Here is a 14,978-nt window from a genome sequence, read left to right as displayed (position 1 = left end):
TTCAGAGTCCTGTACATTTTCCTTTATTCCAATGTTACAATCTCTAAAGTTATGAGAAGCCTATATTTGAGAGCACCTGTTAAAGTTCTATAGCTCATCATGGCCGGGCGTGGTGGCTCACGCCTGTAATCCTAGCACTTTCAGAGGCCGAGGCAGGCAGATTACCTGAGGTTGGGAGTTCAAGACCAGCCTGGCCAACATGGTGAAACCCCGTCTCTACCTAAAAACAAAAAAATAAAGTTCTATAGCTCATTATAAACCATCTTTGAAAAGGATTAAAACAAGACAACAATTATCTGTGAATAGCAAAATGTCCAGGGTAGTTAGTTAGAAATACGATTGACAAAGAAGTTTGGTTATCTCCATGGTTTACAATAACTTAACATAAAAACCTTAATTACAATTGACAGCATATATTCAGACATTAGAATTTTAGAAATTCCATTCAATTTGGAACATGTATTAGCATTATTCAGCAAGATACAACTAAAGAAGATTGAGCATATTTTGGCAATTCCATGTACCTAAACTTGTCACATAATCCTGTTTACCTCTCTTTTCTGGACACTTCAGGGGCCCTCTAAAGTATTCAAAAAGCCAGGTGCCAGGAAAGACAATTTTGAAACTGAAGTTTGATTTTGGGAAGGCTGTTAAATGTTTGAGGTTTAAAACACTTGATATTATGAAATAGAATTCCAGATTTCTGGGCTGGGCATGGTGGCTCACACCTGTAATCCCAGCACTTGGGGAGGCCAAGATGGGTGGATTATCTGAGGTCAGGAGTTTGAGACCTGCCTGGCCAACATGGTGAAACACTGTCTCTACTAAAAATACAAAAATTAGCTGGGTGTGGTGGCGCGTGCCTGTAGTCTCAGCTACAAAGGAGGCTGAGGCAGGAGAATCACTTGAGCCAGGGAGGCAGAGGTTGCAGTGAGCCGAGATTGCACCACTGCACTCCAGCCTGGGCGGCAGAGCAAAACTCTGTCTCAAAGGAAATTAAAAAAGAATTCCAAATTACCATAAGTTATTTATTTTGCCAAAATCATGACTTAGAAAGTTTAAAGAAGCAAAAATCTTTTATAACCCTTTACAAATTTTGCCAAAGAGCAGATTATCACCTTAGGAAAACCTTGTTATTTTATTTTATGTTATTTTTTTGAGATGGAATCTTGCTCAGTCACCCAGGCTGGAGTGCAGTGGCAGTTTGTAACCTTAAAACAGATGCAAACCTTGCATCTGATCTGCATTTTACCAATAGTCTTTAGGACTGTTTTTATTTCTCAAAGATTAAAGTCATGTGAACTAAAAGGTACCACAGCATTTATCTTCCCTTTAAAAAGTATTTGATCCAAGCCCTTGTCTTCCTTTAGGCCAAATTAATTAGAGCTCTTTTTGCAGACATTATGCACAACATACACACTGAGAGGCAGGAGAAAACCCAGTCATTGGGTGTCACCCTGTAAGAAACAGGGCTAGGAAAACATGCAGATATCAAACCAGAAAGAAACTTATTCCCTGAGTCGGGATTGCTAAACAAAGCCTTGCCCTCAGGATATAAAATAAGATGGAGGCTTGATTTCACAACCAAAACTTTGCAAAGAATACAGTGAGAGTTGGGGCCTGGCCTAATAAAACCATCTTCTTAAATGGGGGAAAAAATTTAAAAGTTAACTGCTGATGGGTGGAGAAGAGGAAAGAAAAAAGGTTTAAATATGCCTGGGAAATAATCTCTTATTCTTATACAACTGGTTCCTCCAACAGGAGAAAAGCTTAATTACTGTCCGATGGAGTAGAGCCCTCTGGCTAGGGAAAGGGAAGGCTCCAGTGGCACATGGCGGAAAATGCCAGCCCCCTGGCTGTGCTGGACCCTTGGGCCATGCATCCCAGCCCCGGCAAGGTGAGGAGAGTCGTGGGGAGCTGTTGCTCGCCAGTCAGTCCTGAAAAAGGAAGGAAAAAGCCATGAAAAGGCCCAGGAGTGATGGGGGGCTTGGGACATGGTTTCTCCCACCCTCAGAAGTCCAAGGATGAAAGGCTTAGAAGCGACAGTGAGAGGTTTTGAGTCCCCATTTCACTCACTGCTTTTTGAGGCCCCACACTGGGTACCAAAAAATGCTGTAGGACTTTTCCTTCGTTCAGCTAAAGATGGGGTCCTTGTTCGTCCCATGGCCACAAAAATTTAGGCTTGCAGACAGTTTGAAGGGTGAGTAAAGCAGGGTTTTACTGGGTGAAAAGGAAGAAAAGGGGGAAACGGACTCTTGCTAGGACAGAGTCCCTGCTGGAGCGCTTCCCACCTGCAGCTTGAATCTCAGGTTCTATACAGGAAGAGGAGGAGCCAAGCTGCCCCCTGCTATAAACGTCATGAACTTCCCGAGGCTCCACCTCAGTGGGCAGGTTGGTTGGAGTTTCTCCAGGGACCCTCTTCCACCTGGCTGTCTCATTGGGATTACAGGCACAAGCCACCGTGCCTAGCTGGGACAAATTGTTAATGAAAAAGAATATTTGGAGAAATAAATTACTCTAGGACTGAGCCAGAGAAAATATTAAATGAGCTGTAAGCATCTTCCAGATGCTTACAGAGGCTTATAGAAAGCAAGGAAGTACTCAGAAAATTAAAGGATGGGAGTACATCAAAGAACACAGGACCCAACCTGAAAGAGTTCTCAATGGCCAAAGCTGGGTAATCTGAGCAAAAAAATAAAGTAGAGCAGGCTCAGTGGCTCACACCTGTAATCCCAGCACTTTGGGAGGCTGAGGCGGGTGAATCACTGGAGCCTGCAAATTCCAGACCAGCCTGGGCAATGTAGTGAAATGCCATCTCTATAAAAAATACAAAAATTTGCTGGGCATGGAGGTTGAGGTGGGAGGATCGCTTGAGTTGTGGAGGTGTAAACTGCAGTGAGCTGAGATTGCACCACTGCACTCCAGCCTGGGCAACAGAGCAAGACTCTGTGACAAAAATAAAATAACGCTGCATGCAGTGGCTCATGCCTGTAATCCCAGCACTTTGGGAGGCTGAGGCGGCTGGATCACCTGAGGTCAGGAGTTCGAGACCAGCCTGGCCAACATGGTGAAACCCCGTCTCTACTAAAAATACAAAAAATTAGCCAGATGTGGTGGTGGGTGCCTATAATCCCAGCTACTTGGGAGGCTGAGGCAGGAGAATTGCTTGAACCTGGGAGGTGGAGGTTGCAGTGAGCCGAGATCACACCATTACATTCCAGCCTGGGTAACGAGCAAAACTCCATCTCAAAAATAAATAAATAAATAAATTAAATAAAACAAAAGTAGTATTGGGTTATACTCAACATATACAGTGAACAACAAGGCATCTAGACTGATATAAATGAGTAAATAAACATATAAATGGGAATAAAGGGACAAATTTTTCTTACTGAAGCATTCCAAATAATGTATGCAGATAACCCCCGCTCCTGAAGATGGAACTTATTCATTCTTTCCCCTCTTTACTCCTCCTCACCTTGAGTGTGGGTTGAACTTAGTGATGTCAAAAGAATAAAGTATGTATAAGAAACAATTGGGCCAGGCGCGGTGGCTTATGCCTGTAATCCCAGCACTTTGGGATGCTGAGGCAGGCAGATCACTTGAGGTCAGGAGTTAAAGACCAGCCTGGCCAACATGGTGAAAACCCATCTCTGCTGAAAACACAAAAAAAATTAGCCGGGTATCGTGGCAGGTGCCTGTAGTCCCCAGCTACTCGAGAGGCTGAGGCTCAAGACTTATTTGACCCCAGGAGGTAGAGGTTGCAGTGAGCCTAGATTGCACCACTGCACTCCACCCTGGGTGACAGAGCAAGACTGTCTCAAAAAAAAGAAAAAAAAGAAACAACTGCAGTGGAGAAATCTGAAGAACAGATTTCTCAACCAAGTGATCAAATCTAATATCACCAGTGGCAAATCATGTTGATAGCATCCTGTCTGTGATAGGATGTGGTGAGAAGGGCACTTCCCCTCTGTGGTATTCTTCCCCAATATCTTTAACTCCAGTCTAATCACAAGAAAACTATCAGACAAAAACAGACTGAGGGACATTCTACAAAATAACTGACTTCTTGAAACTGACAAAGTGTCATGAAAAACAAGTGAAAACTGTCACAGACCAGAGGAGATGAAAGAGACATGACAATATATGCCATTTGCTATCCAGGATTGGATTCTGGCACCAAGTATTAGTAAAAAAAAATTAGTGGAAAAAAAACTAGTGAAATTTTAGTGAAGTCTGGAATTTAGTTAATAGCAATATACTAATACTAGGTTTTGGTTTTGACAAATGTACTATGGTAATATAAGATGCCAACATTAGGGGAAACTAGTTGGAGTGTATATGGGAACTCTGTAATACACTTGAATCTTTTCTATAAATTTAAAATTCTTCCAGAATAAAAATTTTATTTTAAAAAGTGAGTATTGTTTCATAACAATAATATTAAGAAAGAACTGAAAGCAAAGAATTCTAAAATAAGGAGGCCCATAATTTTCCATGCAAATTCTGGAAAATATTCAGGGTAATGTGGAGGTGAGCAAGTTTTTAGGAGGCTGATCACAGCCCCCAGATTATGAGTTTGTGATAATATATTTTCAAGTCCTCATTCCCGAAGAAGTTGAGAATTTTCCTAAGTTTACCTGCCCAGGGAAGTCAGGTGAACAGCTATCTTGTGATAGTCTCTAAGTGTTTTTGTTTTCGCTTTTCAAAAAAACAATTTGAGATAGGGTCTCTGTCAGCCAGGTTGGAGTGCAGTGGTTTGATCAAGGCTCATTGCAGCTAAGACCTCCTGGGCTCAAGCCATCCTCCCACCTCTGCCTCTCGAGTAAACTCTTAAGTTTTGATAAAACCTTATGCTTCCTCACATGAGCTTCTGGTCTTCTAAGAGCCACAGCTTGCTTTATTCTACCTATAATGGATTCCCATTGTCCTTAGGATAACATTTTTTTCCTTTTTCTTTTTTTTAGAAAGGTTCTTACTCTGTTGCTTAGGCTAAATACAAACTCCTGGGCTCAAGTGATTCTCTCATCTCAGCCACCCAAATAGCTGAAACGACAGAGGATAAAACATAAATCCCTTCGTCATTTGCCAGGAATCTCTAGGCCGAGCTCAACTCTTGCCATATCTCCCTTATACTTTATGCTCCGGTCATCTTGATCCTTGGGAGCCTTCATATTCTTACTAGAATACTGTCCCCTTTATTACTGTCTCCATTCCACCTGGTTATATCTGAAATCATCTTTTTCATGTTTTGGCATAATAGCACTACCTCAAAGAGGTGAATTGGCTAGCCTAAGCTAACCACAATAGACTCAAGCCTGCTGTGGAGGTCAGTGATCTTGCCTTCTGGTCAAAAACGTTTCAATACCGACTTGGGTGACATGGCAAGATACCATCTCTACAAAAAATTTCTTAAAAAATTAGTCAGGTGTGGTGGCATGTGCTTGTCATCCCAGCTACTCAGGAGGCTGAGGCAGGAGGATCACTTGAGCCCAGGAGTTCAAGGTTGCAGTGAGCTATGATCATGCCACTGTACTTCAGCCCAGGCAATGGAGCAAGACCGTGTCTCTAAAATAAATAAATAAAGTTTAAAAATATGTTTTAACAGTTCTCTTTCTTATTAAATTACATTATGAATGGAATTCCAAATAAATGGTTGGGGTTGAGGGGGAGCAGTATTTTTTTTTTTTTTTTTTTTTTTGAGATAGAGTCTTGCTCTGTCACCCAGGCCGGAGTGCAGTGGCGTGATCTCGGCTCACTGCAAGCTCCACCTCCTGGATTCACGCCATTCTCCTGCCACAGCCTCCCAAGTAGCTGGGACTACAGGCGCCTGCCACAATGCCCAGCTAATTTTTTGTATTTTTAGTAGCGATGGGGTTTCACCATGTTAGCCAGGATGGTCTCGATTTCATGACCTTGTAATCCACCTGCCTCAGCCTCCCAAAGTTGGGGGAGCAGTATTTTAATCACCCTAACAAACTATTTTCATTTAAGCCTTGACTTCTTATCTATTTGCACATATAAATTTTACAAAATTATAATCATAGTGCTGATCAGCTTTTTTTTTTTTCAAACTCCAGTACACACCAGAGGATCAACTTATATTCTGCTTTATTTTTTGTACATGTATTGTTAAGCATTTTCCATGTTGTTACATAGATTAGGTATATCTATTCATGGTTTTTTATTTTTAATTTTTCTGGAGAATGGGGGTATCACTATATTGCCCACGCAAGTCTCGAACTCCTAGGCTCAAGCTATCCTCCCACCTTTGCCTCCCTAAGTGCTGGTATTACAGGTGTGAGCCACTATACCTGGTCTATTTATTTTTATCATTCATATCTCATGTATTCATCTATATTTACTTAGAACTTATAATGAATGAAGTACTGGGCAAGATAATGTCATGTCAAAACAGAAATCTTTGCATCTTTGCTCCAGGGGAGTTTATATCTAGTCTACATTAATCAGTTACTTTGCCTTCCATCTTTTTTTTCTTTTCTTTTCTTTTTTTTTTTTTTTTTTGAGACTGAGTCTTGCTCTGTTGCCCAGGCTGGAGTGCAGTGGCACACTCTCCACTCACTGCAACCTCTGCCTCCTGGGTTCAAGCAGTTCTCCTGTCTCAGCCTCTGGAGTAGCTGGGACTACAAGGCACCTGCCACCACACTCTGGTAATTTTTGTATTTTTAGTAGAGGTGGGGTTTCTCCATGTTGGCCAGGCTGGTCTTGAATTCTTGACCTCAAATGATCCACCCACCTCAGCCTCCCAAAGTGCTGGGATTACAGGCATGAGCCACCATGCCTGTTGCCTTCCATCTTTTATTAATATTATTCTTAAATACAATAGTCTATATTAATACAATAATATAGTCTCCTGTGCTCTGTAAATTACACCATGTGGCCTCTTTTTTTTTTTCAAAATAGTCCTACCTATAAATTGCATTTACTCTTTTATAGTTTCTCCTCATATAAACTTTCCCTAAAAAATCTCATGTTTCCCTGATCTTGTAGGATACAATAAAGTTTCTCTTCAAAGATTTAGCCTGCTAACTTCCTGGTTCTTTGTTCTCAAACCTAACTTTCTTGTTCTACCTGCCTCCTCATTCCTAGTTACTCTAAACAGCCTACCCCTTCTCGTCAGCTCTAATCAATAACTCACATCTGTTTCCTTGGTTACCTGCACCCATTGTTTGCCCAAAACTGCATGTCTCACATGCTTCACCACTGTACCTCACATCCCCCTTCCCTTCCATACTGAGAAAGATATTTGAAAGTAGCCAATTGGGTCAGCTCAGATTGTGTGGTCTGACCCCAGCCCATTGGGGAGTGACACAGAGGTAAGGACTACACGCCAGAGATAAAAACGCCCTGCTCTCCTTTGTTCCGTGTGCTCTTGCGATCTCTTGATTGATGTAAGTGGCACCCTTCTGCAGAAGTAAATTGCCTTGCTGAGAAAACTTTTGCCTGAGTGCTGGTTTCATTTTGTGGCACCGAGCATTTATTTCTAGAGCATTTTTATATCCAACAGTCTTAAATGCTGAACATTCACTAGAGATTCCCAAAACTTAATCTTCTCTAAAATCTTCATTGCAAGTTTTGAAGACACCTCAAATATAATTTTTTCCAAAAAGAACTTATCTCCCTCCACAAATAAAGAGATCCTCCTCTATATTCTATGTTAACTAATGGCATCATTATGTACCCAATTGTTCATAATGTTTTGTTTAAGTAAAAACTTAAATTTACCTGTGAATCTCTCATTTCTTATCACATCTCTATCTAGTAGGCCTCATTACTTCAACATTTTAAATATCTCAATTTTATCTCTTTATTTACACTCTCATTGTATTCCTTCAGTTTCTACTCATCTCTTCTCTGTGCTTGCAGTAGCCCTTTAACTGGTTTCTGCCTTCTCCATTGTGATTTTTCAGTTTTTATCCCTCTCTACTGATAAGAATTATCTTTTTAAAAGCCAACCTTAGGCCAGGTTTGGTGGCTCATACATGTAACCTCAGCACTTTGGGAGGCCAAGGTGGATGGATCATTTGAGGCCAGGAGTTCGAGACCAGCCTGGGCAACATGGCGAAACCCCGTCTCTACAAAAGTACAAAAGTTAGAAAGTCTCAGCTGGTCACAGTGGCTCATGCCTGTAATCCTAGCACTGTGGGAGGCCAAGGCTGGCAGATCACTTGAGGTCAGGAGTTCGAAACCAGCCTGGCCAACATAGTGAAACCCCGTCTCTACTAAAAATACAAAAAAATTAGCTGGGCATAGTGGCAGGCGCCTGTAATCCCAGCTACTCGGGAGGCCGAGACAGGAGAATTGCTTGAACCTGGGAGACAGAGGTTGCAGTGAGCCGAGGTTGTGCAACTGGACTCCAGCCTGGGTGACAGAGTGAGGCTCCATCTCAGAAACAAAAACAAAAACAAACAAAACAAAAAAATATAGTCTCATAACCTTGTCTCAAAATAAATAAGTTAATTAATTTTTAAAAACCCCAACCTGGGCACTGCCAATGGAGGTGGCAGTCATCTCCTCCTCGGAATCATGGCTGCCTTCAGACCCCTTATGAAGCCCAAGATCCTCAAAAAGAGAACCAAGAAGTTCATCTGGCACTGGTCTGACCGTATGTCAAAATTAAGCCTAACTGGTGGAAACCCAGAGGTGCTGACAACAGGGTTCATAGAAGGTTCAAGGGCCAGATCTTGATGCCCAACAGTGGTTATGGGAACAATAAAAAAACAAAGCACATGCTGCCCGGTGGCTTCTGGAAGTTCCTGGTCCACAACATCAAGGAGCTGGAAGTGCTGCTGATGTGCAACAAATCTTACTGTGCTGAGATTGCTCACAGTTTCCTCCAAGAACCACAAAGCCTTGGTGGAAAGAGCTGCCCAGCTGGCCATCAGAGTCACCAACCCCAATGCCAGGCTGCACAGCAAAGAAAATGAGTAGACAGCTCATATGCACGTTTTGTGTTTAAATAAGCATGTAAAAACTGCAAAAAAATAAATAAATAAACAACCTTAGTCAAACGATCTTACTTCTAAACACATGATTTCTTGTTTGTTATCTGACACTATCAATTCATCATATTATCACCATTTTAACCATTTATTGAACACATAATATATGCCGGATATTCTTCTAAGTGCTTTATATTATTTAATTTAATCTTTGCATCAGCCCTTTTGAAGCAGCCATTATTTTCATTCCAATTTTACAAATGCAAAAACCAGAGCATAGAGAGGTTAAATAATTTGCCCAAGATCAGTAATTTGGCAGAGCCAGGTAGTTTGACTCTAGAGTCTTTGTTCTTAACATTACCTCACAGCTACCTTTCGCAAATATATTAATTCCAGACCTCTTAGTGTGGCTTATAGTATTATTCCCAATTCAATCCCAAATCTATCTACCCATTCATTAATTACTTATTAAATACCAAGTATAGTTGATCTGTATATTTTTAAAACTTCTTCAAAGAGCATGTGAGTTGGTGAAAAATAGTACAAAATGTTGCAAACAGTTACGTGATATAATACAATGAAGTAGAAATATTTTCAAATTCTATGTGAATAGAGGGAAAAGCTTAAACTGGGCTGAATTTTGCTTTTTCACACTGTGGTCATTTTTCATGTTGTTCTTAAGTTCGAAACATCTCCTTCCTTGACTATCAGCCAAACTACAGTATCTTCAAGATACCACTAAATTGCCTTCTGCTCTGTGGAGGCACCACTGACGTAGTGCAGAATTGGCATTCCTTCTTTGAACACCCATCTTACATGGTGCAGAGTTGTAATATTGCATAGTCTATTGAATTGTTATCGCTTATTTATGTGGCTGTCCTCCACCTTCGCTTCCAGAATTTAAACAGATATCAGTCTTATTTTTCTTTGTATTCCCTTCCACTACCTAGCATTGAGCATATACGATCTTCAGTTGTTGTTTAAAACATAAAAAAATAATAATAATGGTAGTCAACACTTATGATCAGTTTACTATGTGCCTGGCTGTAAGTGCTTTACATAAGTCAGATGAATGAATGGATAGATGAATGAATAAATGAATGAATGAATGAATGAAAGAGTCTAGAGAGAGTTGGTTGGTTAAAGCTGTGTTTCACAGATTTTCAGTCACCAGTAGGTTCTGCACTCTGTACATTGTGGTAGACAGAATTCTAAGATAGCCCTCCTGATTCTGCTCCCTGGTATCCATGTTTTTGTGTGGGTAGAACCTGGAACTTGCTTGTAACCAATAGAATGTGGCAAAGGTGAAGGGGTTTTACATATGTAATTAAGACTCCTAATAAAATATACTACTACCCGTATTTCCTGTTTGATTTTTGTTTTTGTCACATCAATCACTGAAAACCCCGTGCGTGCAAGGTTATAACATCATGGAATAGAATGTAGGATAGTGTAATGTATGAACTGTCAACTACCTTGATGGTAATTTGCACAATGCCTAACAGATGTCAAGTGTCACAATGTTTATTTTAAAAACGTAAAATGGCCGGGCGCTGTGGCTCATGCCTGTAATCCCAGCACTCTGGGAGGCTGAGGTGGGCAGATCACTTGATATCAGGAGTTCGAGACTAGCCTGGCCAACATGGTGAAACCCCGTCTGTACTAAAAATACAAAAATTAGCTGGGCGTGGTGGTGCGCTCCTGTAATCCCAGCTACTCAGGAGGCTGAGGCAGGAGAATTGCTTGAACCCGGGAGGTGGAGGTTGTAGTAAACCAAGATCGTGCCACTGCAGTCCAGCCTGGGTGACAGACTGAGACTCCGTCTCAAAAAAAAAAAAGTATCCCATAGCACTCCTGTAAATTCACTGCCATGTCCTGGTGCCTGTGGCACAAAATTTGGGAACTGTGGTCCTATTCCATTCCTTTTATTGGTGCATATTGTTCAGTTGTATGGATAAGATTGTTTTAATTACTACTGCTCCATTACATGTTAGTTTAGGCTGAGGCTGTATCTGTTTTTTATTTCCTTTCTTCTTCTTTTTTCTTCTTTTTTTTTTTTTTTTTTTGAGACAGAGTTTCACTTGTCACCCATACTGGAGTGCAATGGCGCAATTTGGGCTCACTGCAACTTCCGCCTCCTGGGCTCAAGCAATTCTCCTGCCTCAGCCTCCCGAGTAGCTGGGATTACAGGCACCCACCACCACGCCCGGCTAATTTTTGTATTTTTAGCAAGACAGAATTTTACCATGTTGGCCAGGCTGGTCTCGAACTCGTGACCTCAGGTGATCTCTGCACCCCACCCCAGCCTCCCAAAGGGCTGGGATTACAGGTGTGAGCCACCATGCCCGTCCGACATTTAAATTTTTAAAAATGATTTACAAACTAAAAAAAAATCGGCATTTTTCAATTTTACCATAGAATTATTTTCTGTTTGGACATGAATTGCCTTTGCTAATTTTGATGAGGCATTTTGAAAGGTAACTACAAATGATATGTATTTTGTAGTACTTGTTTAATATATTTGGGATAAGAAGTAAAACTACTTAGAAACACAGGTGAAATTTAACAATGTATTGTTCAATTTCCAATATAAAGGAAATTTCAACGCCAAAACGATGGGCAACAAATAACTTTCAAAAATTTTACTGTTCAGTACTTTCAAGAGTTAATAAGACAGGGGAGGGAATTGGTTTTATAAAACATATTTTTAAACAGGCCATATCATTTCATAATTATATGAAATGTGCATCAAAGAAAATTATTCTAAAACTCTATAAAGCATGGCAGTACCACTGTTCTGGTCGATTATGATAAGAGGAATTGGCGGGAGCCCATATAATCTGCATGTGAATTTGATTAAAATTGTTTTGCTTTAAATATATACATGGATATGTTGAGAGGAAGATACTTCTATTTAAAAAACATTAAATCAAGTAGGTGCAGTTGAGTAAAAATGGGAAAGAAGACATCTCATCCAATGGAAGGTATAAAGAGAATGCTGTTTTGTGTTTTTAGGATTTAATGAGTCATTTGACCTCGATTAAGTGCTTTGTTTGTTTTTCTTTTGTGAGTTTTTTATTCTGTTTTCTGTGAAAAAACTAATGACTAAAAAGAGTTGTAGTAATGATAATGACACACTGCTCTAAAGAAACCATGGGAGCAGGGGATGAGGGAGGTGTATTGGATCCAGTCCACTGTACCAAGTGACGCTCTTACCTATAGAAAAGTTTTTTCCCTTATCCCAGACATTGTTAACTATATTGGTTAACCTAAGAAATGTAATCAAATACACATTTGTATGCAGACTAAGGAAAGACTTTCAATTCTCTCTTTTTTAGATTTTTTAAAATTTCAATTATGATCTACATTTAAGAAAAATTATTATTATTATTATTTATTTATTTATTTTTTGAGACGGAGTCTTGCTCTGTCACCCAGGCTGGAGTGCAGTGGCATGATCTCGGCTCACTGCAGCCTCCCAAAGTGCTGGGATTACAGGCATGAGCCGTGGTGCTCTGCAGAAAAATTCTTATAAAAGCAGCTTTTTTTATTCATTGATCAACTAAACATGTTTGGAATACATAAACATGTTAAGTGTTGGCTAGGTGCTAAGTATATAAAAAGCAAAAAAAGGACATGGTCAATTTGTTTCAATCTCATATTCTTTTTTTTTTGTGACGGAGCCTCGCTCTGTTGTCCAAGGCTGGAGTGCAATGGCTTGATCTCAGCTCACTGCAACCTCTGCCTCCGGGGTTCAAGCGATTCTCCTGCATCAGCCTCCCAAGTAGCTGGGATTACAGGCGACCACCACCACAGCCAGCTAATGTTTTTTGTAATTTTAGTAGAGACGGGGTTTCATCATGTTGGTCAGGCTGGTCTCGAACTCCTAACCTCAGGTGATCCACCCGCCTTGGCCTCCTGAAGTGCTCAGATTACAGGCATGAGCCACCGTGCCCAGCCTGAATCTCATATTCTTTTGATGGGTACAGGTTAGAGTAAAATTTTTAGAACTATGTGGATTCATTGTCCCCTTCCTAGGGAGTAAAGAGCAGAATAAATGAGGAGAAAGATGAAATAATACTTGAGTGTTTAATTTTCCTTTGAATTCTCCAGTTCACTAATTAAATAGTGTGCAAGCTTTCTATTAAGACAGTAACCATAATACTCTTATTTATAGGTCATATTGTTTGTTTAAATGAGGATTGGCTTAGCACATCTCATGAGAAAGACCAAGTTAATATATGACCACCTCAGATACGGTTTAAGAACTTAAAAAAATTGTTAATGCATCCAAGTAGTCTTGATATTTTGTTATAATTTTGTTTTCTGGTGTCACTTATACATTTATTTTATTTCTTTTTCTGATCTTGCTTTGTGAAATCTTTTTTTGCCATGGCTAGAAAATAGAAAGTTTCCCTTCTGTATTAAGAGTTATCATTTTAGGGAAAAGAATGTTATTGGTAAGATGACGTTTTTGGAGAATAATATGTAATTTACACTGACACAAGTGATAACTTTGAATTTCATCTTCTTGATGATCCCTCATTCAAAGACACTAGTTTTATTTTTTCTTTGTTCTTTTTGGCATTGGATTTTTAACCTATAATTTTATAACCAGCCAATCTATCAGTAAAGTATGAAGGTAAAGCAGATATTTTCAGACTATAGTAGCTTGAAACGTATACTTCTGTTAAAGAATAACTTCAGAAAAGGTAAAATCATGACTCTCATACATACAGATATAAAATGAACATGTGCTAAATATCTTACTTAACTCATTGTTAATGAGGGAACCAGTAAGATTTTACAGCCAGTTTAAAGGAGAATTCAAAGAAGCACAAATTTATATGGAATAAGGGAATTTTGAAAAAAATTTGCAAATAGATATTAAGCTGTTTTCTTTTTGTGGAGGTGGGTAGAGGGATGTGAATTGTTTATTGTGTGTCTATAGATAAGAATTATTTTGCATTGCTATCAGTTATCCACAATTTACAGAGTTGTAAAATAGCTCAAAGGTAATGAAAGGCACTGAGCCTCTGTATAATCAGAATCAGATAACTTGGAAAGGTGTGCTCTAAACAATGCATAATTTTTCACTGAAGAACAAAATGTTCCAAGTACGCTCCCAAGTAACTTTTATTAGGACACTACTAGAGAAATGCCCCATCAAAAGGAAGGAGTAAATTTTTTAAAAGAGAAGAAGAGGAGGAGAAGGAGGAGAAGGAGGAAGGAGGAAGGAGGAAAGAGGAAGGGAGAAGGAAGAAGGGAGAAGGGAGAAGGAGAAGAAGGAGGAGGTAGAAGGAGAGGAAGAAGGAGAAGAAGACAGGAGATCCCCCAATCCCCCAAACAGGGTATAGGGTATACAACACCAAGGAGTGGTGAGGCTCAGGACTACAGAAGAGCAATAGGCCAGACCCCAGCCAGCCCAGGGTCCAGAAAGGAGACCTCCTAAGGAGAATAGAAATGGAATTGATGTGCTTGAGCATACGGAAAATATAATTTAAAGGCTTTTGGTAGAGATGTTAAACCTTTTAGAGAAAACTAATGATAAATAACTAGAAAAAAAGGTGAATTTAGGCCAGGTGTGGTGGCTCACAGCTGTAATCCCAGCACTTTGGGAGGCCAAGGCTGGCAGATCACCTGAGGTTGGGAGTTCGAGACCAGCCTGACCAACGTGGAGAAACCCCATCTCTACTAAAAATACAAAATTAGCTGGGCGTGGTGGTGCATACCTGTAATCCCAGCTACTAGGGAGGCTGAGGCAGGAGAATCGCTTGAACCCAGGAGGTGGAGGTTGCAGTGAAGCAAGATCACACCATTGCACTCCAGCCTGGGCAACAAGAGTGAAACTCCATCTCAAAAAAAAAAAAAAAAAAGCGAATTTAAAAATGAGGCCAGCATTAATTTTAGGAATTCTGGCTGCACAAGAATGGATATGTAATGCTACAGATGGCTCAGGTGTGAACAATACGTGCACAGTCATTGTGAAACGGCTACGTCGTCTGGGATATATAC

This window comes from Symphalangus syndactylus, chromosome 17 (assembly GCF_028878055.3).
Source record: "Symphalangus syndactylus isolate Jambi chromosome 17, NHGRI_mSymSyn1-v2.1_pri, whole genome shotgun sequence".
In the NCBI taxonomy this organism is placed as follows: Eukaryota; Metazoa; Chordata; class Mammalia; order Primates; family Hylobatidae; genus Symphalangus; species Symphalangus syndactylus.
This window is presented reverse-complemented; position numbering follows the sequence as displayed.